Here is a 12,533-nt window from a genome sequence, read left to right as displayed (position 1 = left end):
GAACTTGGGGGCAATAACTCGCCAAGTTTTAGAAACAGCTATCGCAAGAGCCCTTTGAGACCATAGAGGCTTCTGGAGTTGCTAAATGAGGTGATGAAGAGGTGACGTCACATGGGCAATTTGCTGGAGCTCAGTGTCTTCTAGGGCGTCCTCTTCTCTTTTCTTATTTTTATGTTTCATTCTGGGTTCTTTGAACCCTTTGTAATTAAGCTTTCAAAAGCTAAGACAATCGCCTTCAGGCTTAGTTCGAGGTTATTTTTCCTTGAGTTATTCACATACTTACATTCGTACATGTTTATTAACTTCTGATCTATTTTTTGTTCCCCTTAATTCATTATCTAGCCAGGTTTATGAACTCTTTTCTTTTAAAAAAAATCCTTTACATTTGCATAGTCATACGGGTTAACTTTAGATCGAGATAAATGCATGATGGGTCAACAAGTTAATTCAGGTCGATGAACTGGTTATATCCAGGAGTTTGTTTGCTTAATAGCGTTACACCCATTAAGAATCAAGCCTCAGACGTGTTATATCTAGGAGTTTGTTCGCCTAATAGCATTACACCAGTTAAGAATCAAGCCTCTGACCTAGTTATATCTAGGATTACCTAGTTGAATTCTAGGTTTTGTTTTACTTTGAATTTTCTTAACTTAGTTTGTATTTGAAATTTTGTTGAAAATTTGAGCTTTAAAAAGCCCTAGAATAATTGATTTTCTAAATTCCAAGTTGCGCAAATTTTATCTAAATTTGTTGAATACTTCAAAGATTCTTCGAGGTTTATATGCCCCCCCAAGCAATCAAAATTTATGAGCAATCTTGTGTTATTAAAATAAAATGAATTTTATAAACAAGCCTTATGCAGAAGAAAAATACTAAAAATATCAAAAACTAACATTTGAGATGTAGAGCATTCTAGGTCCGTGGAACCAATTCTCCACTTAACCGAGCTAGTTTGAAGGTTCCTTCATGCAAGATTTCCACAATTTGGTAGGGTCCTTCCAAGTTCAGTCCCAATACACCATCTTTAGGATCTTTGTTCGCTAAAAATACCCTTTGGAGCACTAAATCACCCAGTTCGAGTCTACGTCCTTTGAATTTCTAATTAAAGTAGGGAGTAACCCTTTGCTGGTAAGGGGCGAGCTATAATTGGGACTCCTCTCGTTGCTCTTTAATGAAATCAAGGGATGCATTAAGCATGTCATGATTCCAATCCTGGTTGTAGGTTCTTTGCCTATGTGACATCACTAGAGCTTTTATTGGGAGCATAGCTTCACTACCAAAGGTTAGGGAGAAGGATGTGTGCCCAGTAGATGTGCGATGTGAGGTCCTATAGGCCCAGAGCACTTGCGAGAGCTGTTCTGGCCATAACCCTTTAGCATTTTCTAGTCGCTTATTTAAGCTCATCTTTAGGATTTTGTTTACTGCCTCAACCTGCCCATTAGCTTGAGGGTATTCTATTGAGGAGAAACTCTTCATTATGTCGTATTTCTCGCAAAAGATTGTGAAGAGGTTGCTGTCAAATTGAGCCTCGTTATCAGACACAATCTTCTTTAGGAGTCCAAAACGACATATGATATTTTCCACGACAAAATCTAGGACTATCTTGGAGGTTATAGTCGCCTGGGGCTTGACCTCAACCCACTTAGTAAAGTAGTCAATGGCAACAACCGCATAGCGAACTCATCCTTTTCCACTTGGCAATGAGCTGATCAAGTGGATCCCCCATACAAAAAATGGCCAAGGTGACGAAATCATGGTCAGCTCCATGAGTCCTGCTCAAGCAATATTGGCAAAACGCTGGCATTTATCGCACTTTATGACATATGAGGCCGAGTCCTTCTTGAGTGTAGGATAGAAGTAGCTTTGCCTTAATACCTTCAGAGCCGAGTTTTGCCCCCAGCATGATCTCCACAAAACCTTTCGTGTATTTCTCGAAAGATGGTTTTTACGATAGGAAATGCAGATCTCCCGTTCATTGGGATGAGACAGGAGAAAAGAAATACTTGGGTCCTGAGGTAGTTCATAGGACCAATGAGGCTATTGAGAAGGTCAGAGCTCAGATGCTCACTTCTCAAAGCAGATAGAGAAGTTATGCTGATTCCAAACGTAGGAACGTGGAGTTCCAAGTGGGAGACTATGTCTTCCTTAGAGTCTCACCATGGAAATGGGTGAGGAGATTTGGGAAAAAAGGGCAAGTTGAGCCCTGGATTTGTGGGACCATTTGAGATCCTAGAGAGGATTAGTCAGGTGGCTTATAGATTGGCCTTACCTCCAACACTGTCGACCGTACATAATGTATTTCATATTTTGGCCCTTCAGAAATTTGTGTCAGACGTGACTCATGTGTTGAGTTACGAGGATTTGGAGCTTGAGGCAGATCTCTCATATGAGGAACAACCACTCCAGATATTAGACAGGAAGGGCAAGGTCCTGAGGAACAAGACTATACCTTTGGTTAAGGTACTATGGAGGAACAGCGTGGTCGAGGAAGCGACCTGGGAGCTAGAGTCAGATATGCAGAATCAGTATCCCGAGTTGTTTAGGTAAAATTTTGAGGACGAAATTTCTGTAAGGATGGGATAGTTGTAACGTCCCAAATTACCTAATAAGGCTTAGGGTGTTGATTAGGGGTCCATGATGGAAAATTATGGAAATTATGTGCTTATGTGATATATATGTGTATCATTGCATGATTATGTGACTTATATTATAATATGACTTGATATGCATGTTTAGGTGTATTAAATATGCATGTGGGCCTGTTTCTTATTAGAAGGGACATTTTCTTAATTTGGCCCGTTATGGGGATATTTGGCATGTATGTGATATATTTGTGAGACCACATTATTATGTGGATATATTTGGGTTACTCGGCACGAGGCGATCCTAGAGAGCAAGTTAGCGGGAAAGTCACAACGGGACCAATACTTGACTCGAGGTGAGTCAAGTGGTATTTTGGTTATTTAGTACATTACCGAAATATTGGGTAATGGGAATGAATATTTGAGGATATATTTGGAGTTAGTGAGATCAGGAGGGAATTATGGGAATGTTGACTATTTTACCCTTGGGGGCGTTTTTGGGACCCCATGCCTTGGGTTTTACTTAAGGTTACTTGAGATCGAAGTAACCTGACAGAAAACAAAAAAGTACGTTAAACACTTTTTCTCTCTATCCTATTCTCCTTTTTACCGGTCGTTGCATTTTTGAAGGAAACTCAAGTTTTAGGGCTCGTATTCAAGCAAGGTTAGAGTCATATCGATTCAAGTGAAGATTAGAAGCCTGATAGCCAAAGGATTCAATTGGAAACAACGTAATTGGAGGTAATTTAAGCTTTGAATTTCTGAGTTTCCATTTCCTTAAGTTTCTTAAGTTTTGAATTTGATTCTATGTTTTGATGAGTTTTTGAATTGTTTGAAACTTGGGTTTTGATGGTTTTGGGCCATTGAGTTGATTGGGAACTTTGTTTTTGGGATTTGGATATGTTTGATAGATTTATGGAGGGTTTTGATATGAGAAAAACAGAGGAAAAAGGCTGAGTTCCAGGCCAAGCCACGACCTTGTTCTTGGGCGCCGTGGCTCAAGCTTGACGAAGAAGAAGTAGCTGGATGTTGGGCTATTTGGGTTGTGGCAACCATTAGGCATGCCGCGGTGCGGGGTGCAAGCAGAAAAGAGGCTGGGGCTTCTGTCTTGGCTGGGCTGCGGCTCAGAAGCTTGGGGTCACGACGCTTAAGGGATTTTTTTTCCTTAGGGAGGTTTTGAGTGCGTGAACTCAAACCCAAAGGCTTGGGATCAATCCTACTACCCGGTTTAGTAGGATTTGACGTCCTGGAGGCTAGGACTTGGTCCGGAATCACGATCGTGCTCGAGGGTCATTCTTATTTTACATTATACTAGGACCCAAGGTAAGAAAACTGCACCCAATAAATGATATACATGATTAGGACTTGGCTCAAATGTTGAATATAGATTTGATTAAGGACTTCGCCCCCTATAAATGCACATGATTATGGTTATGCCCGTGATTATTGATTAAGCATGTTGAATGCTATGTATATCGATACTTGCTATATGATAAATGCATGTTAGCATTATATAATTGATAAAGGCTTGACTTATGAGTCATGAACGACAATAGCTGAGCGTTGGCCGAAAGGCATTGACTTATCAGTCAAGGACAACAATAGTGCTGGTCGTAAAGCATTGACTTATGATTCAAGGGCAGCAATAGTGCGCTGAACACCTGTTGATATGATTAAATCTAATCAGAAGTGCATTATATGCTTGTCTGGCCTAATGGTTGTAGAAAAACCAAAGCGCCAGGTACGCTGGGCCAGCTCCAAGGCTCGTTATACAGAGGATAGGGCAATGGGCCCTGTGGTGACTTATTAGTCCCAGATCCTACGGCGTTGAGCCCCAGTGTGACTTATTAATCATGTACTTGGGCAATGGGCCCCGATATGATTCAATTAATCATTTATTTAGGGCATTTAGTCCCATATGACACTGTAGTCATTAATATGAACAATATGCATGCATGAGTAGGGTTATTACTACTAGGCATGCTCATTATGTTTGGTAATGTATTATTAACTACTTATGAACATGTTAATTTTTCTTGCTCGGCCTTGGCTCATGTGTGCTATGTGGTGCAGGTAAGGGAAATGAAAAGCTGGACCATATGCAGCCATGAGTTGGAGAGCTTAGGTGGCGACGTGTACATATGCGGCCGCTTGACCACCATAGCCAAGGTTTCTCAGAGGAACTAGGGTTAAACCCTATTTTTTTGTCACTTAGGTCGGCGGGCTGTAACTTTTGAGTTGTAATGACCTTTTTGGAACTATAAACAACTTTGTAAACGATTATCATGGGATTCCATGTACAACTTAATGTTTTAATGAAATACCCATTCCTTTTGACTGAAATTTTTAACCCTGGACCATTAATCACATTTTGATGCACGTTTATGGCCTAATGACTCGTTTAGTGAGTTAAACACGATTTAAAATACCAGTGTACGGTCTTGGCTAACCAGAGCATTACACGGGCAGTCGAGTACTATACATTTGAGCATTTTAGTTACAACTCGTGTGTCATTCCCTAACATCACTACGTGCTCAATCATACCTATGGCTGCCATTCCCTCTCCTGAAAATCCATAGCGGGTCATTGAGGTTGCTTCAAGATTGGCTACAGATAGTCCCATCTTTTCAAGGGTGGACCTGAATAACATGTTTATGGAGCTCCCTTTCTCGACTAGTATCCTTCATACTCTTTGATTGGCGAGCTAAATGGTTATTACTAGCGGGTCATTATGCGGGAATTGGACGTGGCTTGTGTTCTCTTTCATAAAAATGATTGGTTGTTTCTCCAATTGCTGTTGCTTTGATAACATTTTCTCCGGTACAAATTCAGTGCCATTATGTGTCTTAAGCTGTTGGATATATCGTTTCTAGGCCCCGCCGCTCGTTCCTGCCAAATGGGGCCCTCCAAAAATAGTGGCGATTTCCCCTCCTTCAACATGAGCAGGGATAATCTGATTTCCTTGAGTTGGTTAAGGGTTGGCCTGACTTTCTTGAGCTGGCATAGGGTTCGGCCTTGTCGGCTGACTAGGAGCTACCCTGTTTCAAGCGTATTGTGCTAATGATCCAACCCAGATGAAAGTCTTGATCTCATCTTTCAATTGACGGAAATCGTCGGTGTTGTGACCAATGTCATTATGATACCTACAGAATTTAGCTGGGTCTCTTTTCGCCCTTTGATGCTTCATGGGCTCAGGATTATTCTATGGAAGGCAAGTAGAGTTAGCTAAATAAATACGCTCTCGTGTATCCATTAAATCAGTATAGGCGGTGTAGATGGAGGTATATTTATCCCTGTGCTTATTTTTCTTGGATCCCTTCTAGTCGCCCTAACCATTCCCTTTCCATTTATTGCCCCCCGACTGGTTATTTTGGGTAGCGGGTTGAGCCACAGCTGCAACATCCGTTACCACTCCAACGGGATGAACGGGGGTTTGGCTGGTCCCTTCGACAGTAGACTCTGCCTCTTCTAAATTCATCCATTCTTGAGCTCAAGCCACGAATTCGTCTACACTCTTCATACTTTTTCTTTAGAGTTCTTTCAAAAAATCTCCTCCTACGGTAATTCCCGTCCTCATAACCATGAGCTTAGAGCTATCATCAGCGTCTCTAGCTCGGGCCGCTGCATTTATGAATCAGTTGAGATATGCCTTCACAGATTCACCAGGCTGCTGCTTGATGTTAGCCAATGAATCAGCCTCTACTCAGGCCTTTGCTGCTACACAAAACTGTCTCTTGGACTCGAAAGACAGTTTTTTCCATGAGGTGATTGAATGTTTTTTTATATTTATTGAACCACAGTTTGGTCAGTCCATATAACATTGTTAGGAACAAAATATACCTTAGGTCACCGTTTACATTGTGGGTCATCATCAGTGTGTTGAACGGATCAGTGGTTCCATTAAACGTAGGCATAGTCAGCATCCTGAAGCCATCATGATACGAAGCTACCACAATATGGGGAGCGAAAGGCTAGAGATCCTCATCAGAATCACAGTCATCAATATTCTTTCCAGACAAGAGTCTTTTCATCTTCTCTTCCATTAGGAACAGTCGCTCAAGGGTTGGATCCTTAGTCTCTAGGTTATTTAGGAGCAACTTATCAGTTCCCATCCTGTTGTATGCGTTACACGGGTTATTATCTGTCCAAGCGTGAGCTCAGTTAGGGTAGACATTCCCATTGTCATGTACAATAGACAGATCTCCCCTAGCTTAAGTTCAGATGATCACGTAGATTGGATTGTGGGTCAGAACAAAGACTTTGTGCGGAGCTTAAATGATTCCTTAGGTCGCTCTCATGCCTGCCTCCGCACTGGCTCTCTGTGCAATAGCTCCAATTTGCGAAGCTTACAAATTGTGGTTGGGATCGAGGATTTGGGTAATTGGCACAAGATAATGGGATATAAGCGTATTTTGAGGGATGAGGATTTCTCCCGCTGTTCCCTCGGGCTGAAGCATTCCTTTGTGGGTGATGTGGCGTTGGATATTGAATTGGCGATGGATGATGCCTTATTGGTGAAGCTATCTTTGTTCCATCGGGACGCACTAGATTAGCTTGCCTTTGGTCTACTCCATTTTATCGGATTAGAGGCAGTGCATATCCATTTCTCCATACCGGAGCTGCTGGCCAAGGAACGAGAGGATTTGCTGGGACGTCTCTTCTCCTTAAATTAACTTTAGTTTGCCTGTCTTGCCAGGCTGATTCCTGGGAGTGTGAGTTGAATTATTATTCATGCGAGGATTGGCAGGTTGAGCATTTTGTAGAATTTGTTCAGAAGGTACAAAACTCGGGGTTGGAGTTCAGATAGAATGACTGATGTTAGGTCGATGATACATGTGGGAATTGGAAGGTTGAGTATTTCGCGGAGTCCGTTCATAAGGTACGAAACTCGAAGTTGTAGTTTTGACAGAGCAACTGATATTAGGTCGATTATTCCTGTGGGATCTATGAGACCCACTTTGCCTCCTTCTGACATTAGCATCGGTTGCAGAAGGGGGTAATCGAGCTAAAATCTCCTCAATTTTCTTATTGGCATGGGCAAGGTGGTTCCTTAATTGGGCATTTTCCACCTCGATGGCTGTCACGTACCCAGGATGGAGATTTGGTGGGCGTGAGGCCGAACTTCTAGCATCTTCTTGGTCCACATGCTGTTTCTCAGGGTGACGTTGTGCGGATGTACCTTCTCTAGTGGGGATGGCCACATAGTGACCCTCCTAATCATCGGGTTGCTCCGTTTTGTTGTCGCCCATAGAACGGGTGACCACCATAGTGATTTTTGGGTTGAAAATTGTGCGGGAATTCAAGCCTAATCTGCTCTCAATGAAAACACCAATCTGTTGACGTAGATTTTCAGCAACAGGGGATTAAGAAATTCAACAATAGAGAGATTAGGCTATTGGTAAACTGAATGTATAAGAAATAACAAAAATTGAGAACATGAAGCACTAACACAATTTTACGTGGTTCAATAGTTAAAACCCACCTAGTCCATGAGTCACTCTTATTGATTTATTAGGACTCTTGAGGAAATTTTTTATGACAATTTCAACAGAGTTTTTGCATACAGAAAGTTGATTCCTTTTTCTGTCCATTCCCCTTGTATTTATACAAGGTTCTCATGGATAGTTTTGGGTAACCGTACGTTAATATGGTAACTTAAAAATTTGGGTAACTTCCCATTTACATAAATACATGATTGCCTATTGGATTTATATCTGTTATATCAGGTAATAAATGCATAATAAAATCTGGGCCTTTATGAGGCGCGTAAAGAATCTTCGAGTTTTTGGTGATCCTTATCTATGCGTCATAACCAGGCTTCCATGAGCCAAACACATTCTTCATGCTGGATGTTGTAGGACTAACCTTATCTGAAACAGGTAATGTTCAGAGTTTCATAAAGGCGATCCGGGCGATGCGTATCTCGAACTAATTTTTTGGCATAAGAAGTGAACTGGAGACTATTTGGTTGTCGTAGGCTATCAAGTTGACTTGAGCTGTATACTCCAGAGTCAACGAGATACTCTATACGCTTTCTTCATACGCTTGTCTGCCAGCTGTACCCCGTGCTGAGTAATTCAGCTCGTATTTTTGGGGTACAACAATGTGTTTTAATTGATTGCATTCATGCATCATATTTACTTTCCAAATTATTGCTAGTGATATTATTGTATTTTATTTCTTCCAAGAATGTCGAACGGTGGCAATCCAATAACTATTTTACTTTCACTTGAAAAACTTAATGATGACAATTTTATAAGATGGAAATCGAATTTGAATTTGATGATAATATGTGAGAACCATAAATTTGTCCTAATTGAGGAATGTCTTGAAAAGCTCGCTGCCAATGCCCCGAAGAATATTTGGGACACATATGATGCCTGGATTCAATCCAACAATAAGGCTAAGTGTTACATGCTTGTGAGCATGAATGATGTTGTGAGAAGAAATCATGAACCCATGGAAACTACTTTTGAGATAATGGAATCCCTGCAGGCCATGTTTGGGCAACAATCTGATCAAAGTAGACATGAAGCTACTAGAACCTACTTGACTACTAAAATGAAGAACGGTGTTTCTGCGCGTGAACATGTCTTCTGCATGATTAACGTGATGCATGAAGCAGAAATACATGGGGTCATCATTGATGAGTGTACACAAGTAAGCATCATGCTTGATTCACTTACTCCTGCTTTCTTTGCGTTCACAACCAACTATATTATGAATAAGTTGGAGTTCAACATGACCCAGCTGTTGAATGACCTGCAGACATTTGAGTCTCTTAGCAAAACCATAACCAAAGAGACTGAGGAAAATGTGGTAGAGGAGAAACCTTCAACCTCTGAGGATAAAACCAAGAAGAGAAAGAAGAACAATGACAAGGACAAAGGTAAGGGAAAGAAGTCCAAGAAAGGCAAGAAGGCACCAAAAGCAAAGGAGAACAAGAATGACAACAACTCCAAGAAGAAAGAACCAAAAGGAAAATGTTTCCACTGTGGAGTTGAAGGTCACTGGAAGAGAAACTGTAAAAAGTATCTCGCTGAGCTAAAAAAGAAAGGTAAATTTGATTTGCTTGTACCTGAAGCTTGTGTGGTGGAAGACAATATGTCATCCTGGGTTTTAGATTTAGGAGCCACTAACAATGTTTATTTTAGTGATCCTGGGTTCTATGCAGATACTTGAGTCATCAAGGGAATTGACTGATGGTGAGGTGACAATGTGAGTTGGAAGTGGAGCGCTCATTTCAACTAGAGCAAAGGGAGCAATCCATTTACATTTTGGGAACAATTATCTTGTTTTGAACAATGTTTATTATATTCCCAAATTTTCTAGAGACTTAGTTTCTTCATCTATGTTCCATGAATTTTTTTTTGATATTTCTTTTAATAATAATGCAATTTTTATTTCGAAGAATGGTTTCAAAATTTTTCAAGCAGAACATACAAATGGAATGTATATGCCCAACCCTAATGAACGAATGCTAAATAACTCAGAATGATTTAAAGTAGCGAAACTGCATGGAAACAAAAGACAAAAAGTTTCAAAAGAGGACGACACATATCTTTGGAATCTTAGACTTGGTCATATAGGAGTAGACATGATAAAACAGTTAACAAAGGATGGACCTTTGAGAGAACTAAGAGTTGGAACTCTTCCGGTTTGTGACTCTTATCTAGAAAGCAAAATGACCAAACACCCTTTCTCAGCAAAAGGCAATAGAGCTAAAGAACCTTTGGAGCTTATACACAGCGATGTCTGTTTTCCAATCAATGTACAAGAAACGTGAGGGTATGAGTACTTTGTCACTTTTATTGAAGATTACTCAAGATATGATCATACTTATCTAATGCTTAGGATATCTGAAACCTTTGGTAAGTTTCAAGAGTTCAAAGCTGAGGTTGAGAAGCAATTAGGTAAGACTCTTAAAATACTTCGATCAGATCGAGGTGGTGAATATTTGGATTTAGAATTCAAATATTTCATGATGGAGCATGGTATTCTATCCCAACCCACAACACCTAGAACGCCACCACAAAATGGTGTTTTAGATAGAAGAAATAGGACCTTGGTGGACATGGTTAGACCTATGTTAAGCTACTCTTCAGTTCCTCTCTCATTCTGGGGATATGCACTTCAAACCACGACTTACATTTTGAATGTGGTTACATCTAAGACCATAAGAAAAACGCCACTGGAACTGTGAAATGGAAACAAATCTAGTTTGCACCATTTTCGCATTTGGGGCTGTCATGCTCATGTTCTTAGACCTAAATTAGGGAAATTTGATTCAAGGTCTGAAGTGTACATTTTTGTGGGCTACACTCTAGAAATAAGAGGCATTTACTTCAATAGTCCCTACAACCAAAAGGTATTTATTTCAACAAATGTGACCTTCCTTGAAGACGACTATATGAATAACTATAAACCTAAAATAAAAGTAGTATTGGAGGAGCTCACACCTAATAAGATTCCATCACCTTCATCATAATCATTAAATGATAAAAGAAAAACCGAGGAAACCACTATTCCTGAAAAGGAAACCCTAGTGCAAAGTCGTAGTGGGAGGATTGTGAGACAATCTGTTTGCTACGAACATAAGACACATGTCCTTGTTTCTGATACAGATAAGGATGACCCATCAAACTTCAAAGAAGCTATGAATGATCATGAAAAGGAGAAATGACAAGAAGCCATGATCCAAGAAAAAGAATCCATGTATTCCAATTTTGTCTGGGAACTTGTAGACCCACCTAAAGATGTCAGACCCATTGGATGCAAATGGATATACAAGATGAAAAGAGGTGTAAATGGGAAAGTGGAGACTTTCAAAGAAAGGGTAGTAGACAAAGGTTACACTCAGAGAGAAGGTGTTGATTATGAAGAAACATTTTCTCTTGTGGCCATGCTGATATCCATTTGCATCCTCTTATCCATAGCTGCCATGTATGATTATGAGATATGGAAGATGGACGTCAAGACAGACTTCATTAGTGGCTATCTTGATGAAAGTATCTATATGGTAAAACCATAAGGGTTCATCAAGAATGGGGAAGATCAAAAGGTGTGTAAGTTGTTGAAATCCATTTATGGAATAAAGTAAGCATCTAGATCTTGGAATATCACATTTGATGAAATAATTAAAACATATGGCTTCGAACAGATTGTCGACAAAGCATATGTATATAAATATATAAAAGGAAAACTGGTTTTTTCCTAGTTCTTTACGTGGATGACATTCTCCTCATCGGCAACAATGTAGAGACACTGTCAAAGATAAAAAAGTGGTTACCCAAAAAGTTCCAAATAAAATATTTGGGGGAGGCGACCTATGTTTTGAGAATCCAAATTCTAAGGGATAGGAAGAACAAGCTCTTGGCACTTTCTCAAGCTAATTATATAGATAAGGTGCTTGAAAAGTTCTCTATGGAGAACTCCAAGAAAGGTCAGTTGCCGACCAGACATAGAATTACTCTTTCCAAAGAGCAATGTCCAAAGACACCTCAGGAGGAAGATGACATGAGAAAGTATCCCTATATTTCAACAGTTGAGAGTCTTGTGGATGCTATGTTGTGTACTAGGCCTGTCATATGTTATGTAGTAGAGATTGTGAGTCGTTATCAATCAAATCCTAGTTTGGAACACTGGATTTCAATAAAGCACATTCTCAAGTTTCTTAGGAGAACGAGAGATTATATGCTTGTATATTCAGAGGGTGAGTTAAACCATACTGGATACACTGATCCTGATTTCCAATCACTCTTGGTGGAGTATCTATAGTTTGGAGAAGTATTAAATAATCCAGCATTGCAGATTCAACCATGGAAGCCGAGTATATAGCGAGTGGTGAAGCAGATAAGGAAGCAGTTTAGTTGAGGAAGTTCCACACTGATGTGGAAGTAGTTCCAGATATGGATAGGACACTATTCCTGTATTGTGACAATAGTGGAGCA

Source organism: Humulus lupulus, chromosome 6 (assembly GCF_963169125.1).
Source record: "Humulus lupulus chromosome 6, drHumLupu1.1, whole genome shotgun sequence".
Classification (NCBI taxonomy): Eukaryota; Viridiplantae; Streptophyta; class Magnoliopsida; order Rosales; family Cannabaceae; genus Humulus; species Humulus lupulus.
Note: the sequence above shows the minus strand (reverse complement) of the source record.